Here is a 22,758-nt window from a genome sequence, read left to right as displayed (position 1 = left end):
AACCATTGCCAGTGTTTGCTACCTCGATGAGCTGTGTCAAAGTAGTGACTTTGGTCTTCGTGCAGTACTTTCTCAATCCTTTGGGTAGGCCACAACAGTATTTTTCAATCTGTTCTGTCAATGGCACAAACCTATAGGAAGTTACTGGAAGTAGAGCTTTCCAAAACATCCGATTGTAGTCATCCAGATTCTTGCAAGTGGCAGCATTAAGCTAGTGCCATTCTGTCATGACATCTGCTTCAAAGTCATCAGATAACCATGCTGCTGCAAAAATCTGCTTGAAGTAAATCCATGTGGACAGAGCTTGCCCTTGAAGCAATAAAGTTGTCCACCATTGTCCCGCATTCCCTGTCAAGAAAGTGGCTGTCTTGCGGACCTTTGAAGCCTCTATAAAGTTTCCCCCTGCATAGGCCTTGTCAAACTGCTGGAGGAATGAGAGAGCCTTCTTCCTATCATCAAACCCTGTAAAGGTCGTGAATGTCACACCTTTGCCACCTTCTTTGTACGGAGTTGGCCTCTCCAGCGGCGTTAAATTGTCATATGGAACTGACTGAAACATGGGAACACTGTTAGGGTTCATTTGTGTTCCCTGACCGCAATTAAGTTGACCTGGAAATGCCATATTTGGCTGCTGATTTGTAATTCCAGCCATACCAAAATTTGCCTGTGGCATCCCAAATTGGCCCTGAGTGCTTTGAAACCCTGGTAGCATGCTCGTGACACCATACATGGCGTTAGGCATCATCGTTTGAGCACCCCCGAACACTATTCCTGGCGTGTAAAACTGATTTCCAGGTGCATGACCAGCCATGCTCTGGAATACCGATCCACCTCCAAAATAGCCAGGGTGTACTGAAGGTGGTGGGAAGACTTGTTGCATAGCCTGTAGGTTGCTTCCCTGCCCATTAGAACCAGCTATAGGCTACTGAAAAGTGGCTGGCTGAACTGGTACAGCTTGAAAGACTCGCATCTCAGCCACCCGTTCTTGCACTTTAGGCACAGGTTGTGGAGACTGCATGTTCTCCGTCAAGTGTATAGGTGTTTCCATTTGACTCTGCAGTATGAACCACCTGTGCTCGAGCCTTAACAGGCTTTTGAATATGATCCAGTGACCCAACTTGCTGAGACGGAACAGGAGGTTCCAAAAAGGCTAAAAACCTCAGGTTCTGCATTACTTGTGTGAACATAGCCACAGAAGTAGCCAACTAGGTCCTGAATATATCATCATCCGTCTGTGGTGGTCTTGATGACTCACCCACTTCATGTGTCTATTGACCCTGTGAAGAGGAAACCTCTTCAGTCACATCATCTGGTCTGTCAGCCATAATTGCAATTCCCTGTGTCTGGTCTATGATCCCCTGTGTCTTCAAGCCCAACCTAACCAAGGCTCACTTCTATGGGAAAAAGTGATTTAATCCCGTCGATGGAACCATGAAACCGGCCTGTACTTTCAAAAAGGGCGGTAGACTTTACTTCAAACCTTGATTTAGCTTTCACCCATTATTAGTCGTCTACTCTGCCTGTACTTTCAAGACACAACACGGAGGAAAGGGATACAGGCTGCTAGAATGCACCTGTATGAGAAGACCAACACCAGATTGGCCCCTAACTTAGGCGCCCTTTCGGTATTTCTTTATTGTTTAACAGAGGGAATAAACGTTGTGGTTCACTACAAGCTGCCCCGCACAAGCTTGGCTGAATTTCAACTGTTCCGGCCCGATTTCGGCAGCATAACTGTACTAGGACACTCCACAGTCAGTATTCCCACGCATTGAATGACTTTCCCGACGCATACGGGGACTTTGCAAAACCTGGCGAGAATCTGCAGCACGCTGAATTCTTTGTTTCTAGCCCCGAAAATGCGCCAGATCACCAGTACAGCAGTCCCCTCGCGTCCCCGAACCTCCTGGGGGTATTAGGGACCGTTTAGGGCCAAAACCTTAAACCTGCAAAAATACACAGCAGGCTGTAATTTACTGTTTCGGGCTCCGTTTCGCGTGCCGGTCACATCCGTAGCAAGTCCTCGAGCTCCCGCACCTGTAGGGCTACTGGCCCTTTGAATCGGACGAGATTTCTGGCGTGAAACCTCTCCGAATTCACCTGTACATGCTGGGGATTAGCCGCTAGCTAATCCAGTACCTGTGCAAGAGGCTCTTGCCTCGGCAATCGCGCATGAACCCACACAACTGTACATTGGTCAATTGAAAAGCCCACTAGAGGGGCATAACATACTTCCATAGAGGAGAGAGAGGGCAGTGCGTAGCGTGCAGGGCATCACTCCTGGCACCGCACTGTACATAAGAGGGAAAAGGAAGCACTCCATAGCTCTTAACCTGTGACAAAATCTGAAAATGAGCCTCTCCCAGCTTAAAATTCAGCGCCACCTTCTCTTGCATGAGGAAAGTGCACCAGAATGTGCCACTTGGCGCATTTACAAGCATTTTCCTGTTTCGGGGTTGCCGCCTAAAAATCTCCCAACCAGTTGCCCAGTTGACTTCACGGCAGAGTAAGAAAATGTTCTCCTTGTCATTCCGGAGGTAATGACGCAAACACATTTTCAGGTCCCAAAATAGCAGTTCCCTAAATTTTAGGAGAGGCTGCCATTGTATCTTTCTCGGTCATCTGACCCCCTTTGTACACTGCAGCCACACCCAAAACTGAAATCTAGCCTCTGTAGCAAAGGATTCCACTTTGGCTAGTCAATGACCCCACTTGGCTAACCATAGTCTAGAGAGGTATTTGCTTTGGAGTGCAGAAATGCTGATACAATGGTCTTCGATGTTGAGATGTTGATGAGATCTTGCGGGAAATTCTTGAAATGGGGACCCTATTGTCATAGGACCTATTTTCAAAGTTCTGATAATAACTTTTCTTTGAAGGAAATTTTGGTTGGCTTAAGTTTGTCCCGAGTCTAGGAGTTCCTTCTGACTGTTCTCCTTCAGTTTCAAATTTTGACCCAGAACACTCTTTGGGTGTTCAAGCGAGATTTGTGAAGTTTTGTATGTAGGAAATGAAGCCCTTAACACAAGGAAAAAGATTGGTTCTTTGAGTATTTTCAGATTCCATGGTTTGGATACTCGTTGAAGCCCGTAGACTAAGAAAAAAGTGAAAAATGTCTTTTTTACATCGTTTTTGTAAACGTTGCCATCTTGCGGGTTGATTTTTGAAGAATCCAAGCAGGATGTGACTTTTCAGCCTCATACGACGGTCAAAGAGTCGACGCAAACAAATAAATGTGAGACGAGCCCGGACAGATTCGGAGCCAATTGGGAGCTACAAAGCATTGAAAAAGTTTAGCATTTTTCTAGATTCGTACTTATTGGATAATTTTAGTGTCGTTGTGTAAGCCTGTGCAGAATGTTAATGAACTCACTTATAAGAGGTGCTTCACATGCACGTAAATACCTAGGCTGGATACTAATGCAATTGTATGGGAACACTTCCTAGTGTCTACATCTACCAAACACTCATAAGAACATAGACAATCAAACCACCAAATGCTCGCAAGACTAAAACCGTCTAGCTTGACAGTCACTCATAAATGCACTAGGCATGGGCTAGAGCCACTTGAGGGTTTGATGATCAATACTGACTCTGAAATCTCTACCATACACAAAATGCTTCTCCTGCTTTAGAGAATGAATGACAGAGAGAGGTTCTTTTCATGCACTGCCTGATTCTTTTTTGAACTATGTGACTCTGTATTGAGAGATACTATTGTACTACGTGGTTTATCCCCTTTCAAGAGTCAGAGATTAATGACAAAGAAGAAATTCCTTGCTCACAACGAATGACCACAGGAGAGGCACTTGAGAGAGAGAGAGAGAGAGAGAGAGAGAGAGAGAGTTTTCTTGTTGGATCAAACTCATGAAACCACTACGTGCCAAAAATCATATCACATCTAGACAGAGAAGAAACAACAAACTTAAGACAAAAAACTGCACCTTGAATCACGACTGTTACTTTAGGACATTCATGCATAAGTGAGGAGTGCATGCCAAGAGCAAATCCAAAGACCACAATGGGATCCACTAGAATAGCTTCCAAACACGCGCTCTTACAAGAGAATCACTAATCACATCATGAATATTGTCACGATAAAACAAGATCACAATATGATGACCGTTCACATAACCATAACACTTCGTGAGAGACTCATCTATAATGATCATTAAAAACTTGGGGCACATTACATAGTCACAGGGGACGCCCATTTTTGGGCTTCCCGCCCCCACTTGCCCTCCCGCCCTCTTTTTACACTAAAAATCCATTTGAGCCCCGGCCCCTGACGCCCTTGTGACTGTGGCACATTAGTCTACTCCTTTATGACACTAACAGTAGATGTGAATTATGTGGGTTCTTTCTCGGAACAATCTCTTTTGTAGTGGAAGATCGAGAAGAGGAGGTATTGTGGTTCTTACCATCATTCTTACCATTCTCCTAATTTTGTTGGTTCCGTGGGGTGTTGAGCGTGTGCTCCTTAGGCTTATCTTTGTTGTGCTTCATTTATTGTTTGAGAACAATTCAAATAGTGTCATTGTAGCTAGTTGTTCGTAGGACGTGTGCTCATTAGGCTTATCTTTGTTGTGCTTCATTTATTGCTTGAAAGCGATTCAAACGGCGTCATTGTAGTCAGTTGTTCGTAAGACTTCCGCGTCGTATTTGATGTACTCGTCTAAACCAAAAAGGAAAGTCTTCTTGCAATCCTCATCCGCCTTGTGTAATTGAACACAAAATACGATTAGAAAAAGACATAACGAGAGTCCCATTTTGCTTGAGCTCTCTCCAATCCTCTTTTAAACGATCAAGGTACTGCAGTGGCATAAAGCGATCCTTGAGCTTAATTTGGAAGTCGGCCCAACTATACGACAGGGGTACGTCCGTGCGGTCATCTGTGCCTCTTGTCACGCTTGATATCAACATCACCAGACAAATACATAGCGGCAGTCAACACTTTACTCTTACTGTTCTTCTTGTTAGTCGCAAATTAAGCATTAAATTGATGCAACCAAGAATAATTCACAGAAGCATCCATTTTACCATCATACTTACTGAAAGTCAACTTCCCAGCAACTGGGAGGTTGGAATCTTCGTCTCTTCCCGAGCTATGTGATGACTCACCGGCCTCTTTGGGGGCTATGATAGACCCAACTCTTGCATGCATTCATCTCTCTGGGCCTCACGCTCTTGCTCCATAGCTACTCTCTTTTCTTCAGCAGTTATACGTAGAGCTTCATGTTCCCTCTTTAGAGCCATTCACTTCCTTTTGATTGCAGCCCGTTGAGCCTATTGACGTAACATCATCTCCACCATGGACTTCAACACCTCCACAGAGCTAGGTTCAATCCATGGCAAGGATGGGAATAAAGGAGGATTTGGAAACGGTCCTTGTGGTATAGGGATTCGCATTTCTTCTCCTCCCATTCCAGTGATAACCATGCACTAAGTATTCGGGTACTTGGGGTACGGGGATTCCTGGATACTTGGGGTTCTTGGTACTCTGCGTACAGGCTCACAAGGGTGAAGCATATATTCACACATCATGCATCTATTCCCAAAATGTTATGTGCAGCAGAAGTGATTTATGGTGAAAACTCAAGATGACTGCTCAGTGAGTACTTCATGTGAGAGTTGTGCAATAGACCAGAGAGAGAGAGAGAGAGAGAGAGAGAGAGAGAGAGAGAGAGAGAGAGAGGAGAGAATAATACTATTAGTGAAGGTTTCCTCCAAGGGCCTCCCTCTCTATCGCTAGAGAGGTATTTGCTTATATTGTACAAATGTTGATACAATGGTCCTAGATACTGAGATGTCGATGAGATCTTGCTGACAATGCTAGAATCTGCGAGGCTAAGGGCTGAAATCTGAAAACGCTGGCTGACTTGAGGGCTGAATCTGAAAAAGCTGGTGTGACTGGCTGAAATGTGCAACTTTTGGTGATGCTATGGCTGAGATCTGATACTGATGGATAGGCTGAAATATGATGGCTTATGGGGTACTGTGATGGCTTATGGGGTACTAAGGTCTGTTGTCGTTGATCCACCATTCCAAAACACTAGGCTGATCTATTGTCCTCCAGCGCTAGAGAAAGGAGAAAACGCTACGCTGATTGCTGGTCCAAAAACGTTGGGGATGTTGTGGGTCCTGAGGGTCGACTGTTCATCATAGGTACTCAAGTTCTGACGATCAAGTGTCACAAACCGCTGATGAGTCAAGATCCGAGCCAACCTACGGATCCCGGCCGAGGGGCCTAAACGCTAGCAGAAGAAGAAGAAGAAACGCAAAACGAAGTTCTACCAACTTACTAAAGATGGCCGAGGGGCCTAACAGAAGGCTAACTGGTTAGAATCAAAAATCCTAACCCAAACAACTTGAAGACAACCTCCGAGGGACCCAAGGGCCAAAACACTTAAAACAACTTCCCAGCACAAATTTTACGTAAAAACTAATGACGTGGCAAGTTGAACGGACATCCCGGATTTCGCGCCGACAAGCTGTGCGGATTTCCTCAATTCACGTTGACAGCTCTTTGGGAGCCAGATTTTGGTACTAATGCTTTTGGATCCGTCTCTTTTCATGTAATTGCTCTCTCTCTCTCCCCCCTCCCCCCCATGGGTTTGGACTCTTCTCACTGTTTTTAGGGTTTCGTCACCTTGTTTTTGCTGTTTTTAGAATTTCGTCATAGTTTTTATGTTGTTTTTAGGGTTTCGAAACTGTTTTTTTGCTGTTTTTTAGAGTTTTGTCACTGTTTTTTGTTCTCTTATAGGGTTTTGTCACTGTTTCTTGCTTTTTTTAGGGTTTCAAAACTATTTTTTGTCATTTTTTAGGGTTTTGCGATTGTTTTTTGCTGTTTTTTAGCGTTTCAAATATGTGTTTTGCTGTTTTGAAAAGTTTCGAAGTTGATTTTCTCTATTTTTAAGGGTTTCACAAGCGTTTCTTGCTATTTTTTAGAGTTTCTTGCATTTTTTGGTTGTTTTAGTCTCTCTCTCTCTCATGGTCTCCCTCCATTGGGCTACCCATTGACCCACTTTCACAAGGCCTCTCCAGTGGCTATAGCCCGCCTCCCTCTCAACATGAAGTTCTCGATTACCAACAAGCGAATATCAACACTTGAAGTTGAAGTGAAGAGATGGAAGGAAGAGATGGAGGCGACCTTTCTTCAAAAGATAGGAGGAATGGAAAGAGGAGGAGAAGAACCTATGCGAAAGGATTTTTAGTGTCGAAGAGCAAGCGGCTTCACAAGAAGCCACAATCCAAACTCTCCAAGGTGAACTTCTTGCAGCAAAAAGTGGGCGGCTCGAAGAAGGCAAAATTCAACCATCCATGATGGAAGAATTGAATACCATGAGAGAAGAAATACAGGTTATCAAGGAAGATGAGGAGAAGAAGTTATGGGCCGCGGTCATCTCCGCAACACAAAAGAAAGTAGAAGAGGCCGAAAAATGGATTGAGGTCACCAAGAAAGGGAAAGGTAAGGAAGCTCCTTGTACACCCACTCTTATTAACATGACCCTCGAAGAGGAACAAAGGAGGAGGATGCCGGCTCTACATGTGAGGGTAATTGGCCTCAAGGACATAAACAATGTGGAAAAAGAGGTCACAAACCTCACATCCATGATGGGGGTGGACATTGGACAAGCCTTCACACACAAAGGCATGGCGAGTGGGCAAGAAGAGTGGAGGCCCGGGAGAATCTTCAAAAGAGAGAGCTCTCATACTACGGTTCCCCTCCTTGGAAGAGGAGAAGAAATTCTTGAAAAAGAGACCTACTCTCAAGAAGACAAGTATTTTCCTCGGTGATGATCTCACTCTCTCACAGCTTGCGCATATGAGAGAGGTAATGCCAGAGATTACGACGGCAAGGGAGAAGGGAAAGACGGCCTTTTACAGAGATGGTCGGGTGGTGATTGTAGAGCGGCACACTACATGACGGTGTGAGACCTATGGGATCACACTGAAGATGGCTACTTGGAATTGTAATGGATCTATGAGGTTGGACGTTGGTGCCTTTGAGGACAATTCAGAGAGAGAACATTGTTTTCTTCTCGGAGACTCATCGGGCCCCTGGACAGCTTATACCACATGTGGTGGGATACAGAAGATGGGAGACAGCCCACAGGACAATCGCAAGATCTGAGCATGGGAGTAGAGGCTCGGGAGGAGTTACGGCCGCTACTACATATTGTACGGAGAGATGATCATGCTAGATACATGTGGGTGAGGCTGAGAGCTGACACGGGCCGATTTCAATACATTGCCATATGTTACTTCCCCCCAGTACGTCATTATATGCTACACCCAGAGGACATTTGCCTTTCTCTATACTAGATGATGATATATGGGAGTTTTCTAGGGATGGTCATATCATCCTCCTAGGGGACTTCAATGCCCAAACGGGCAACTCTCAGACAGTCTTCTACGACACTTCAAATGAGATGCTTAGAGAGCGGGATGTACGTGACTTGGGGCTTGACAGATGCTCACATGATAGAAAGCAGACGGAGTATGGGAGATACCTCACAGAGATGACGACCACACATGGGTTAGACATACTTAATGGCTTACAGCGATTTCGTGCTGCAGCCGGTTTCACATGCTTTCTGTCACAAGGACGTGGCAACTGCTAACCTTAGTTGTTGGTTTCTTTCCAATGATTTTTGTTTTATTTTTGAGACCCTCGAAGTTGCAAATGGTCGGACATTGTATGTCCAATGTGAATGGTAGTTTCACCCCCCAGATGGGAAGTAGATCGGCACTGGAATTCGTATAGTAAGAGGGTGTCTAGGCTCAGTTCAAGATCATGTAGGTCCCCCAGTCGCACTTAGCAAGTTGATGGATACTAGGAAGTGAACTCAATAAAGGCATAAAGCCAAGGTGGGATCACCAAAAGAAAACATCTGACAGTTGGGCCACATTGCATTTTTGGATGCGGTCCCAATGGGGATAGATGGTCAGAAGACCAGTGGGAGCCCAACGAAAGCATCTCCCAAAAATTAAGAAAACTGCTATTTTGGGCCATGAGATGTGTTCCATCCATATTTTTGGAATGACAAGGGGAACATTTTACAACTCTGCCGCAAAGTCAACTGGGCAACCAGACGGGAGATTTTTAGGCGACAACCCCGAAGCGGAAAAATGCTTGTAATCGTGCCAAGTGGCGCATTTTTAATGGACTTTCCTCATGCAAGAGAAGGTAGCGCTGAATTTATAGCTGGGAGGCTCATTTTGGGAGTTCTGTCACAGGTTAAGAGCTATGGAGTGCTTGCTTTCCACTCTATGTACAGTGTGGTGCTAGGAGTGATGACCTGCACACTACACACTACCCTCTCTCTCCCCTACGTGCAGTTATGTGATGCCCCACAAGAGGGCTTTTCATTTGACATATGAACAGTTGTGTGGGTTCATGCACGATTGCCGAGGCAAGAGCCTCTTGCACAAGTACTGGATTCTAATCCCCCACAGGTACAGGTGAATTCGGAGAGGTTTCATGTGAGAAATCTCGTCCGATTCAAAGGGCAAGTAGCCCTACAGGTGCGCGAGCTCGAGGACTTGCTACAGATGCGACTGGCTCGCAAAACGGAGTCCAAACAGGGAAATACAGCCTCCTGTGTATTTTTGCAGGTTTAGGGTTTCGGCCCTAAACGGTCCCTAATACCCCCAAGAGGTCTGGGGACGCGAGGGGACCGCTGTAGAGGTGATTTGGCACATTTTCAGGGCAGAAAATAGAGAATTCAGTGTGCTGCAGATTCTTGCCAGGTTTTGCAAAGTGTCCGTATGCGTCGGGAAACTCATCTATTGCGTGGGGATAATGTCTATGAAGCGTCCTAGTACAGTTAAGTTGCCGAAATCGGACCAGAACAGGTGGTTTTCAGCCCGGATTATGAGGGACAACTCGTAGGAAATCACAAGTTTTATTCCCTCTGTTAATATATAAAGAAATACCGAAAGGTGCCAATTTTGGGGCCTACAGGTTGTCGGCGCCTGCTCGGAGCATTCTAGCTTCCGAGCCGTGTGTGTGCTTAAGTGTTAACTCCCGTCGCACGTTACCTTTACAAAGTACTCTCTTTCTCTGTGTGTCTAAAATAAAGTAAAGAATTTCAGGTGAAAGTATCTCATTGGCAATTGCTACCAATCTAGTAAAATTTCAAGATTCAAGCAAACACAGGTTCACAGGTAGTGCATGCCACAAACTACAATCTCCACCATTTTGAAATAATACAACATAGAAATCTAAGCTACCAGCCAATGAGCATTCAAATGCTCAAACAAGATTGCATCCCAAATGTGTATTTATCAGTCTTCCCGTAACGTACAATAAATACCGTATTGGTATTAAGTACTTTACGTATTGGTTGTTATTTACACGCGCACACACACATACATGGGTGTGTGCATGCATCTAGGGTTGTGTACATATGATGTATACATGGATGTACTTATGTGTATATACATGCATTTACATGTGTCCAAGCATGCATAAGTAGACATATAGGTCTAATGTAATTCAATACCTAATGAATTTTTCGTACGGGTAGTAATTACCTAACTGCACACCGTCTTTTAATGTTTTTTTCGTATCGTCCTTATCAAACCTATCCACCTTGTGCTCAAAATAAGAATGATGTAATTCCCCAAAACATACGGAACGATTGGGCACAGATTTCAACGATAGAAACCCCTTTCAAGTAAAGTAGGGTTAAGGTATAAAACACGCGTTTCATATGAAAGCAACATTTCGATATGTTTCGTAAGTCATATAGGTATGAAACGTGTTTCTATGCAACATTGTCAAGAGCTTATGGACCATGTTGCGGTCAACAACAACCTTGTAGAAGGAACCTAAACCTAATTTTGCTATAGGTCTCAGGATGGAAAGCCAGACATCTTTTCGAGCTTGATTGACGTCAAGAATGCTTTTTCAGTTTGATTTAGCAGTTCTCTGAATTTTGTTTGACAACCTAATTGACAAATTGTTTGAGAATAATGTTTGGAATCCGTTTAAAATGGATAACATCTGATAGGGAATAATGTTTATAAAGGCATTTTAAGACTTAAGTCCAAGGGCCCAAATGTGAATGGCCCTTGGACCTTTAGGTCACCTACTCATAATAAAGAGATAGCACCAAACTCAACACATGGGCGTTTTTTTCCCAAAATTGTATGACACACTCTCTTCTCCACGCCATCTCCTTCTTGACCAATTTCGTGGGCTGCTTCTGCTTCACTCCACCCTTCTACTCCATCGCCATCACAAGAGGTACCAAGTAGGCTTCTTCTTCACCCCCCCCCCCCCACACACATGGTATCAGAGCCTAGGGTTTCCCAGAAGAGCCATCTCGCGAGCACAGATTAGAATTTCGATTTTGCTCGCTGGCAGCTGCACACATGGATTTCTGCCAATTTGCCTCAAACTTGTCGCGAAGGAGTCTCCTCATCGTGTAGAGCAGACCCACAGTGACCATTTCCGCGAGATTAGGGTTTCGAAAATTGGCGAACAGCAGTCAATTTTTGCTGAAATTGACCAATTTTGATGTCAATTTGACACAATTTCAGCAGGGCGAGTCTCACAGGTTATTCTTACAGGCATTTCCACTAGTACCAGTCTGAAAATTCAGTAAAACAGGTGTTTACAGGTCTGAATTTTGCCCTAAAACAGTGAATTCCAGCAAGCAATAGATGTATTACACCTTGTGGAAACCTTTAGTAAGGGTTTGGCAGTGAATGTAAGCCGTTGTGGACTGATTTTGAGTGAAAATCGGTTGCTGTTTTTTGGTACAGCAGGCTGTTTTTGGCCTATTTGTGCACATTTGGGCGTGTTTAAGTCGCCAAATCAGGGTTTTAGCATTTGCACTCACTGGGATGGCTTCAAGCGATGAAAGTGGCAATCTTTTGCACATCCGGAAGCTTGAAGGGGCCCATAACTTTGTGATCTGGAAGAAGCAATGTTATAATGTGATGCTGCAAAAGAAACAGGCAAAACCGATTAAAGTGCAGGGACAGAAACCTATTGACATGTCGGATGAGGAATGGGAGGAAGTGGACAAGTTAGCTCGTTCCACGATTATGCTTTCAATGTCTGACAGCTTATTGTTCAATGTTGAGAACGAAAAGTCAGCTTGGGGCATGTGGAAGAGATCGGACAATTTGTATGCACAGCAGAGTGCTGCTAGTAAGGTTTACTAGCTTAAGAAGCTTATGGATCTCCGTATGAAGGAGGGCACGCAAATGTTGGTGCACCTCAATGAGTTCAACTCAAATTTTCAGCCAACTCTCAAGTCTGAAATTTGAGATTGACGACGAGTTCAAAGCCACTTTTCTACTATGCACATTGCCTGAGAGTTGGGATATTTTCCGGACAGCTCTGAGTAACTCGAGTGCATCACTTGCACATGCGGATGTAGAGAGTTCTCTCCTGATGGAAGAGATGAACAGGAAGAACACCACTAGGGTTTCTTCTAATGCATTGCACTTGAGGGGTAGGTCCCAGCAAAGGGAGAAGTTTGACCATAAGGGCAAGGCACGCAGCAAATCTCGCAGGAAAGATGTTGAGTGCCACCATTGCGGTAAGAAAGGGGATTATAAACGCGAATGTTTCGAGTGGAAGAAAGAGAAAAACAAAGGTGCTGAAACAGATTCAAAGGACAAGGGAAATGCAAAGAAGAGCAATGTTTTGATTGAGGAAATAAATGTTGCAAGTAGCTGTGAGAGTGACAGCAGCAATGATGTACTCAATGCCTCTTCTTTTGATGCACATACCCTGGCTATGGGTTCTAATGAGGACGTGCATACTTGGATCCTTGATTCAAGTGCCTCTTTTCATGTGACACCTCACAGGGATTGGTTTTCCCAGTACACAGGTGAGGTGCAGGGCACTGTCTATTTGGGGGATAATTATGCATGTGATATAGCTCGAATCGGCAGTGTGCAGTTCTCTTTTGCAGATGGTATGACCTTTGTTTTGCATAAAGTGCGTCATGTGCCACAACTCAAGAAGAGTTTGATCAGTTCAGGGCAGCTGGATGATGCAAGCTATCACACCACTTTTGGTGATAGCAAGTGGAAGATATGTAAAGGGTCATGGATTGTAGCCAAGGGCTGCAAAGTGGACACCTTATATCCTTTGTACGTATCCAGTGTGTGTGACCATGTTGTCGCCGTAACCGAGCAGTCGAATGTTTCTTTGTGGCATGGCCGGTTGGGACACATGAGTAAAAAAGGAATAGAAACTCTGTCTCGTTGTGGTTATTTGCCGTGATTGAGGTATGCTGATTTTTCTCATTGTGAGCATTGTATTTATAGTAAGCACACTCAAACACCGCACAAGAGATCTCTTTCTTTAAAGTCTGACAGGTGAGACTTAATCCATTCAGATGTATGTGAAATGCCCCAGTTGTCCTTAGTGGGAAAGAAGTATTTTGTCTCGTTTATCGATGATGCTACACGTAAGGTGTGGGTGTATCCAATACGTGCTGAGAGTGATGTTTTGGATACTTTTAAGAAGTTTCTTACGTTTGTTGAGAATCATACTGACAAGAAGCTTAAGTCTTTGCGCTCAGATAATGGTGGAGAGTATGTATCAAAAGCATTTATTGAATTTTGTGTTGCTAAAGGCATTAAAAGAGAGCTCACTGCTCCTTTTAATCCCTCCTAGAATGGAGTTGCAAAGAGGTTAAACCGGACTATCCAGGAGAAAGTTCGGAGTATGCTGTCACATGCTGCATTACCTCATGGTTTTTGGGCAAAAGCTGTGCAAACAGCTATTCACTTGATTAATCGCTCACCGAGTAAGACTTTGGGTGGAAAGGTGCCTGAGGAGGTGTGGTCCGGCAAGCCACCCTCATATGCACATTTGCGAGTGTTTGGTTGCGAGGCCTATGTTCACATCCGAAGTGAACTGCGCACCAAACTTGAACCCAAGTCTAGTAAATGTATTTTCCTAGGATATGGTGAGGATGGTGAAATGGGGTATAGATTATGGGATCCCACATTGCGGAAAATCATACGCAACAATGATGTCATCTTCAATGAGAATTGCATGCATAAACAACCCATAAGAGTCGAGGAAGTGCGACAGGTTGTTTTTCGTGAAGATGTGACTTATGGACAGCCAAGAAGGCCCAATGTTAAGCAACGAATGCATGCTGAAAATGGTGCTGGAAATCAGCCAATAGGTGCTGAAAATCAGCCCCAAGAAGTTGCCATTGATGCACCACAGGTTGGGGAACAGGTTGATGGCCATAGGCAGCCCGTTGATGTGATGCAACCGGCTGAACGGCCTGCTGTTTTTGATGACTTACAGGCTGAAAATCCACCTGTTATGGATCATTGGGTGCATAGGTCTACTCAGGTGACAAGGCCTCCCGATAGATATGAACCGTCTTTGGACTATGTCAAGCTTACTCATTGTGGTGAGCCGTCTTGTTATAAAGAGGCTATGCAACGTGATGACAGTAAGAAATGGTTCAAAGCAATCGTTCAATTGGTACTCTGTTGCCTCCATATGTAAAACTCACTGCACAGGATTGCCCAAAGACAGATGATATGCAGACCGAAATGGCCAAGATTCCTTATGCTCCAGCCGTTGGTAGTTTGATGTACGCTATGGTTGCCACACGTCCCGACATTGCATTTGCAGTGGGAGTGGTGAGCAGGTACATGAGTAACCCTGGCAAAAAGTATTGGGAAGGAGTGAAATGTATCTTGAGATACTTGAAAGGCACTAAAGACTTATGCATTTGTTTTGGGAAGAGTGAGACATCTGTGCATGGCTTTACAGATGCAGACTTCGCTGAACATCCAGATTGAAGAAAGTCTACCTCTGGATATGTGTTTACTTTCACAATAGGTGCAGTTTCTTGGATTTCTAGACTGTAAAAATGTGTTGCTTTGTCTACCACTGAGGCTGAATATGTGGCTGCCACTGAGGCAAACAAAGAAGCTTTATGGCTCATGTGTTTGGTAGCAGAGCTTGGCATCAAGTCACACGTTCCTGTGCTACATTGTGATAGTCAGAGTGCTATTATGCTTGCAAGGAATCCTGTTTTTCATGCCAAGACAAAGCACATAGAGGTAAAGTATGACTTTATCAGGAGTGTGCTTGAAGGGAAAGCTATCACCCTTGTCAAGGTGCATACAGATGACAATCCTGCAGATCTTCTGACCAAGAGTCTCCTAGCAGAGAAGTTTGCATGTTGCCGCCAGATGATGGGGGTTGGATGAGTAAGTGTATAGTCAGCTGATGTACCATAGTTAGCTGATTCTCTTATCTCCCAAGGCACATTGCCTTTAGGTGGGAGGTTGTTAGGGAATAATGTTTATAAAGGCATTTTAAGCCTTGAGCCCAAAGGCCCAAATGTGAATGGCCCTTGGACCTCTAGGTCACTTACTCATAATAAAGAGATAGCCCCAAACTCAACACATGGGCGTTTTTTCCCAAAATCGTATGACTCTCTCCTCTCCACGCCATCTCCTTCTTGACCAATTTCGTGGGTTGCTTCTGCTTCACTCCATCCTTCTTCTCCATCGCCATCACAAGAGGTGCCAAGTAGGCTTCTTCTTCACCTCCCCCACAATATCTGTTTTATACATGTCTTGCTGCCGATTTGAGAATTGTTCTGATTCTCGTTTTGATACTGGTTTCAATAATTTGTGATTTACTCCTGGGAGGAGTACTGAAGAGAATTGATGATTGAGAATGCTTGGACACACTCATGGACTGGACCCTTGTGATTATTTGCGGGGGGAGTATGATTGGGTGTTGTCTTTACTCATGGCCCGGACCTGGATGGTTATTTATGGGGGGAGTATTGAATGTTTGTGTTTTCTTCACTGGAATGAAGTGAGCTTGCTTGCTAAATATAACAATGACAGTCCAAATGCCATCGTGCCCACTCTGTGTCTTCAAAAGATCAAAGATGAAATCCATTGCAATACTTTCCCAGCGGCGGGTGGGAATGGGTAAAGGCTGTAGTAATCCTTGTGCCTTATGCCTGTCAAACTTGACCTTCTGGCATACTAAACAACTACGAACAAAGTCGTCCACATCCTTCTTGAGTCTCGGCCAAAAGAAATAACGCTCCATACCTTTCAAGGTGGTATCAATGTCGCAGTGACCCGTAAAAGGTGGACAATGGCACTCAATCAAAACCTTTTCACTCAACGGCTGTGTAACACACAACATTGTTTTCTTCATCAAGTAGCCATCCCATATGAAATACCCTGGCACCATCTCCCTATTCTGTATTCGAGTAAACACATCTGAATGGATGGCGTACTAATCAACCATATTCTCGATGTTCTATGATGGATCGCGGTAATAGCCAACACGAGGGGCTTCCGAGACAATGCAGCTGCCACTAAGTTTTTATGTCCCTGGACATGGACAACCTAGAAGTGAAACTGTGACAAGATGTTATCCCACCGCATCTGCTTTTCCGAAAGTTGCTTCTGTGACAAGAAGTAGCGTAAACTCTGATGATCACTAAAGACCGTGAAATCGGCTCCGAGTAGATAATGTCGCCACTGAGTAAGAGCGTGATGACTGCCAATAGCTCTTTCTCATAAATTTGTGCTACCAATCCTGGCCTTGAAAACATTCTGCTTTCATAAGCAATCACATGGCCTTCTTGCATTAAGGCCGCTCCCAAACTACGACCACAAGCATCACAATAAACTTTAAATGCCCTTCTCATTTGTCAAAGTCGCTTTCTTCGCCTTTTTGCACGCAAGGATATTCCGACATGAGAATCTCTGTTTGAGATGTGTTCGGTAGAAGGAATTGAGTTTCTCTACGAAGAAGAGGTTTTTTGATGGTCGTTGATCATTGAGTACGCTATGTGCTTTCACCATTACAGTAGCAACTTTTGGTTGCGGTATATATTTCTCCATGAGCAGGTCAAGTAGTATTTACACGCTGCTAGAATAAATCCAAACTATTATGTTCGTAAGAGTATAATTTGCCAACCATTTTAAAATGGAAGAGACGCTAATGACGTCAGGAAAACATTGTTGGTGGTAATAACTCACAGGAGAAAGAGATTGGAAGGAAGTGCCGCAGTGCACAAGGAATCTTCGGATAAGAACAATTGGCCTACCCAAAGCAACGGCCCGGAACAAGAACCTTATTTAAGGTGATCGCAGACTCTATTTGAGAAAGAAAGACATCGAGATTAATGCTCTATGACTTAAGCATTCCCTAAGTGAGAGGACACAAGAGGTTTTATACCCTCTGGACTAACAGCGCAGGATTATGCGCAAGGACAGATACCTAGATTGATTTCTAGGAGGATTATTCTTCTCGAGGTTGAGAAGGCGAAAGTGAATTAACAGATTCTCGGATGAGAAAACTTTCCATCTGTTGGAAAGACACGAATGACGAGTTCCTTACATGGCTCGTAAGTTTGATGATTGGTAAAGGATATCCTCGAGGTACTAGAGGAAGGACATGAACCGGTAAGGTAAGTATTGAATTATTGAATTATTGAATTTTTGAATTTCTATTTAATTTAATTTTTAAAGTTCTCTTTTGAGAAAGGACCAACTCAACTCACCATTGAGCAAGCTTTTGAATTTTTCCAGTTTCTCCCCGGGCAGTTTAGTTGGACCTCTACAGTTGAGGACAATTGTGTATAAGTGAGAGGGATGTTGCTAAATTGACTTTATCTTACATGAATATAATTCTAAATGAATTATTGGATTTATAAGTGAGAGGGTTTTCTCGCTTGAAACAAGAGGAAAAATAATTCAAAATGAATTATTGAAATTGTAAGTGAGAGGGTTTTTCTCACCGGAGACATCCAAGTACAGAGTATTCCTAGTGCGTCATTCAGACTAATGATGGGAGCACTGTGAAAGGGAATATCTGTAAGGCCACCACAAACGGTACTTCTAATGCGTCACATGGGATGGGTGACACGGAGCATCGGGAAGAAGTATCCGACCATCACGGAATGGACATCTCTGATGCGTCATAGGATGGGTGACAGAGCATCGTGAAGGAGATTGTATCGTAAGTTCAATACGAAAGGACTAGGTGATGGGTATTCTTGATGCGTCGCAAGGTGGGTGACGGGTGCATCGGAAAGGGAATAGCTATATTAGGAGGAAATTCCGAACTCTGTTAGAATTGTGCACAAGGAAAAGCAAGCACTTGAATGAAGATGGATTCAAAGGAAACTTTGAGGAAAAACAGATGCTTTCTGAGAAAGCGGGATTGCTTTTCTGAAAAGCAGATGCTTTCCCACGAGGAAGTCTATGTCAACATTGCAACTGTGCATGTGATTGCATCCAGGGACGCCTGGGAAGTGCTATGAAAGCATTGTTTTTAACTTATAAGGTTTTATTGAGTTTTTGGGCAGATTCAGACTATTTTTAAAATACGTCGACCGCCCACTTAATAAGTGGGCAGCCATCTGATAAATAAGGCAGCAGATCAGCCAGCGTTTTTTCTCTCTCTTTCTGGCAAAACAACGCAAAAAAAAAAAAAAAAAAAAAACCCAAAAAAAATAAAATTGGGCGCGATCTCTACGCGGGCAGTAGTGCTCTGCTATCTTTGCCATAGCTAGGGAGCTATAAAAGCATCAAACCCCCTCTCCCAAAGAGAAGACCAGTTTTCGCAAGGAGGAGATGCTGCAGCAGATTTCAACCGCAAAGAAGACGTTGTCGGTGATGCCCATGGCTGCCCCAAGTGTACCAGATGTTGCCAGGACCGAGTGCGCAAGTTCCCTCGTGAAGAAGAGTCTACAGAGCGTGTTTCCATCGCGACAAGTTTTTCTCTGTTTTCAGCCCATAAACGTCGTAGATGGGGCTGATTTACGAGAAGGAACCCAAGAACACACCTCTTTTCTGTGTAGGATTGAAAGAGAGGATTTTCTATGTAGACCTTCTCTTCTAGGCAATTGCTTTTCGAGAACCGAATTGCGTTTCGAGCGTCGAGACTTTGAACCTAACTATTTTCATGCTATGATCTCTAAGTATTTGTATGCAGGTGACAGGTGTACTTGCTCTTAGTGAGGGAGTAGGAGCAGAGGAAGGTATGAGCCTCTGCAGGAGAAAGCGCTCTGAGGAACTAGAGCCAGATCAGCCCAAGGGTTTTGTACCCGAGTTTGGGAAGTAGATCCACGGATACGAGAGTGGTAAGACTCTCAAGATGTGATCCGGAAGTTGAAATTCCCAAGGGAAGTACTTTGTGTCCAGGAAAGCAGAGTTATTCTGCAAGAAGAAGACTCTAGAAACCGAGTCGGAAAAAGAGTTGCAAGGATGCCATGCCCTGAGTCTGGAAGGTGAGATCCAGAGGCGAGAACCTTGATTCTCGAGGATTTGAAATAAGAAACGGAAGTTCCTTGGAATAGGATTTTGCCCTAGGAATAGGAAGCTGAGGCTTCCAAGAACCATCAAGTCTTATTCTAGAATGGACGTGGTAATACGTTCGGTTCAAGTGCTTGTATAAACTTCTCCTCAGTAATAAAGATACTATTACGGGGGGGGGGACTAGCTCATCTTCTGGTCCCTAGTACTGTGTCGATCTCCTCTCTCTCTCTCTCTCTCTCTCTCTCTCTCTCTCTCTCTCTCTCTCAGTAATAAAGATACTATTACAGGGGGGGGGGGGGGACCAACTCATCTTCTGGTCCCTAGTACCGTGTCGATCTCTCTCTCTCTCTCTCTCTCTCTCTCTCTCTATATATATATATATATATATATATATATATATATATATATATATATATATATATATATATATATATATATATATATATATATATATATATCCGTTGGCTTCAGTATTAAGTGATAAATTCTATTTATCCAGGTATATTCTATATTGCTATGTGCTCCCGTTTGTGACACCTCTCCTCTTGTAGTGGAGGCTACCACCTCACGACTTTTGTGAAAAGTTCCAAGAGGATCTGGGCAATTAAGAAAGGTTCCGAACTTTCATTTTAAGGATAGCAGAAGCAACAGTGTCTACTATACTGAAGAAAGAGCACTCACAACTCTATGAAGAAGGCTTTCGCAATGTGACTAGTGCACCAGATGGTAACATTGAGAAAATGCTTTGGCCCATGACTTTGAGAAATCGCACACTCCTTGCTAGTGGCTACAACCTACATAAATAGCTTGTGTAACTTTCTTCTTTTCAGCACCTCCAACTTTCATGGATCTAACTTCGCAGAATATTATTTATATAATTTTTTAGCCTTTTCAAAAGCTATGTTACACTCCTATAGTTTCAAACGTTTTTCAACCTTTTTTTTTTTAGTAGTTTGACTACAACTATGGAACCGATGCGACTACAGCAAAAGCTTCTTCAAAATTTTATTGAGAAAATAGAATCTATTGATCACACTGGCTGACCTAAAGAGGCTTCAAACACAACTGTTAAAGTGATACATCTACACAAATATTTTCTATTAAAAAAGAGAGGAAAAAACCTGAGAATGTTGCAAAAAGAACTCCTCTCTTTCGCCAATTAATAGTCAAAACTCATCCTCTCTTTCGTCAATTAATAGTCAAAACTCATCCTCTCTTTCGCCAATTAATAGTCAAAACTCATATTTACCTGTAAAGGCAAAAAACACAAACACGCTTAGGTTTTCTTGTGTATTTCAAAGACTTCATGTAAAGCTTCAGGTTGCATATTAGGTCTTGATGATAGGAAGGGCATAAAAGTGACACATGCAAAAACATACCTTCATAAGGCCAGAATAATATATACTAGGGGCTAAATTTACCCTTGCACAAAATAGAAGGTCAAGGCACACAAAAAAGGGATCATGAATCGAGACTAATTCATCAATCAACTTATTGCTGAAAAACAAAAAATTGACTAAAAGCACACCAATTCATGAAAAGAGACTTCACAAATAGAGATGGGCAAAGTAAATCAAAGAAACTTACTTGAGTGAACAAGAACTCAACTTAGAGACATTCACAACAGGAACAAGACAATGCAAAGACTTATTCCCTCATTCAAGCTCATTACTACAGCGCAAACATAAGACAAAGCAGGAAGTGCTAAACTCCAAATACTTTCTGAAGACTTAACTGATATTCTTCATTGTATCAACCCACAAAGAAGTAATACTTATCCATATTAACAAAATCTTGAAAACTTGACAACATGCCACCGTAGCTTCACTGCTCGTCCAAACACAAAGCTTAATCACCACCTTTACCATGCATAGCTTAGAAAACAGTTATGAAATCCTACTGAGCGCCTGCAACCAACCGAGCTAGCCTCTACCACAAGGGTCGGTGTCCCATACCACCAAGCCCACACCAGTACTGGTGAGCGGACAGAGCTGCCAAGGGCCAAGAGTCCAAGTGCGGTATTCACACAAGGTGTCTCACAAATGGGGCCAGGTTAACACTCGTCAGACATATTGCACGCACCCATCCTGATGTATGGGGACGTAACACTTCCCCCCTTACTTTTAATTGTTGTCTGTCACGGGACAGGCACCACGTGCCAACAGAAAAGAACAGACTGAACAGGCTTTTAGCACTTCAATAACAACTGAATCGAAAGAGATGCACGACACGAGACAGGGAGTGGCGGAGTTCCACCCCAAGAGAGCAGTGGCCCCAAACCTTGGTGCCCCTTTCGGTATTTCTTTATATTACGGTATTTCTTAATATTACTTGAACTCTGTATGTAAGGTGCAACGGAAGTGAATGTTGAACTTTGGCCAAGATGAGTGCTCCGAACTGTGCTCAAGAGTTCCTCTTACTTACGGAAGGAAGAGCCTTCTGTTCCTTTAGAGAGAGAGTGCAATGGACACAAACAAAGTGGTGAACACTGTGAAAGAAAGTGCTGAGACTGAGAGATAGACAGAGAAGAATACAACACCAGAATATTGTCAAACCCTCCTCCGAAGGCCCCACTCTCTATGGCGAGAGCAATCTACTAATGATTGCACAAATCTCTACAATGCTTTGGACTTGCCGATAATGTCGACGACGACGAGACGGGCTGAAATCTGAAAATGCTAATGGCTGAAATCTCCAAATCTTTATCTGCTGAATTATGACTTCATGTCGGTGACGACGGCGATAACGACGATACGACGAGACACGCTGAAAACGCAGATGCTGAAATCTGCATTTTCCAGGCTGAAACTGCAAACTGCGTTGGATCTGACCGTGCGGTGAGCATCCACTGTGGGAAGGTGAGATATGCGAGGTTCGGGGGTTCTACTGTGGAGTCTTGATGCTGAAAACTAAAAACGTTGGTCTTCTTGTTGGTTCTGTCGCGAAGATCTGCAAAAACGCTCAGGTGCCAGGCTAATGCAAAAACGCTAGGGCTGAAAATGAGTCTTGCTGTGGAACTCAGTTGTCTTCCTGTCACGAGGACGTGGCAGTTATTAACCATGTCACAAAGATGTGGCAACTGCTAACCTTGGTTGTTGGTTTCTTTCCAATGGGGTTTATTTTATTTGTTTTGAGATCCTCTTTTTGAAGTAGCAAACAATCGGACATTGTATGGCCAATGTGAACGGTAGATTCACCCGCAGACGGAAAGTGGTCGGCACTGGAATTCGTATGGTAAGAGGATGTCTAGCCTCAGAGCAAGATCATATAGGTCCCCCCGTCACACTTAGCAAGTTGGTGGATACTAGGAAGTGAACTCAATTAAGGCGTAAAGTCAAGGTGGGACTACCAACAAAAAGTATCCGACAGTTGGGCCACATTGCACTTTTGGATGCGGTCCCAATGAGGATAGATGGTCAGAAGACCAATGGGAGCCCAACGGAAGCATCTCCT

At 43.7% G+C, this 22,758-nt stretch overlaps 1 protein-coding gene and 1 pseudogene across 2 annotated transcripts in view; one reads left to right on the top strand and one right to left on the bottom strand.

Annotated features, from left to right (window-relative positions):
* LOC147453547 (uncharacterized protein At4g06598-like) overlaps positions 1-22,758 on the bottom strand; it is a 93,154-nt gene that overhangs the window by 23,468 nt on the left and 46,928 nt on the right. For both annotated transcript variants that reach the window (XM_086515713.1, XM_086515714.1), the window contains exon 2: positions 20,427-20,554. The gene's annotated coding sequence lies outside the window, so the exon portion shown is untranslated. The remainder of the gene's footprint in view (positions 1-20,426; positions 20,555-22,758) is intronic.
* Positions 11,857-22,758, top strand: part of LOC147453548 (uncharacterized) — a 37,359-nt pseudogene continuing 26,457 nt past the window's right edge.

Source organism: Adiantum capillus-veneris, chromosome 7 (genome assembly GCF_014529385.1).
Source record: "Adiantum capillus-veneris isolate H3 chromosome 7, ASM1452938v2, whole genome shotgun sequence".
Classification (NCBI taxonomy): Eukaryota; Viridiplantae; Streptophyta; class Polypodiopsida; order Polypodiales; family Pteridaceae; genus Adiantum; species Adiantum capillus-veneris.
Note: the sequence above shows the minus strand (reverse complement) of the source record. Positions and strands in the feature narration are given on the sequence as shown.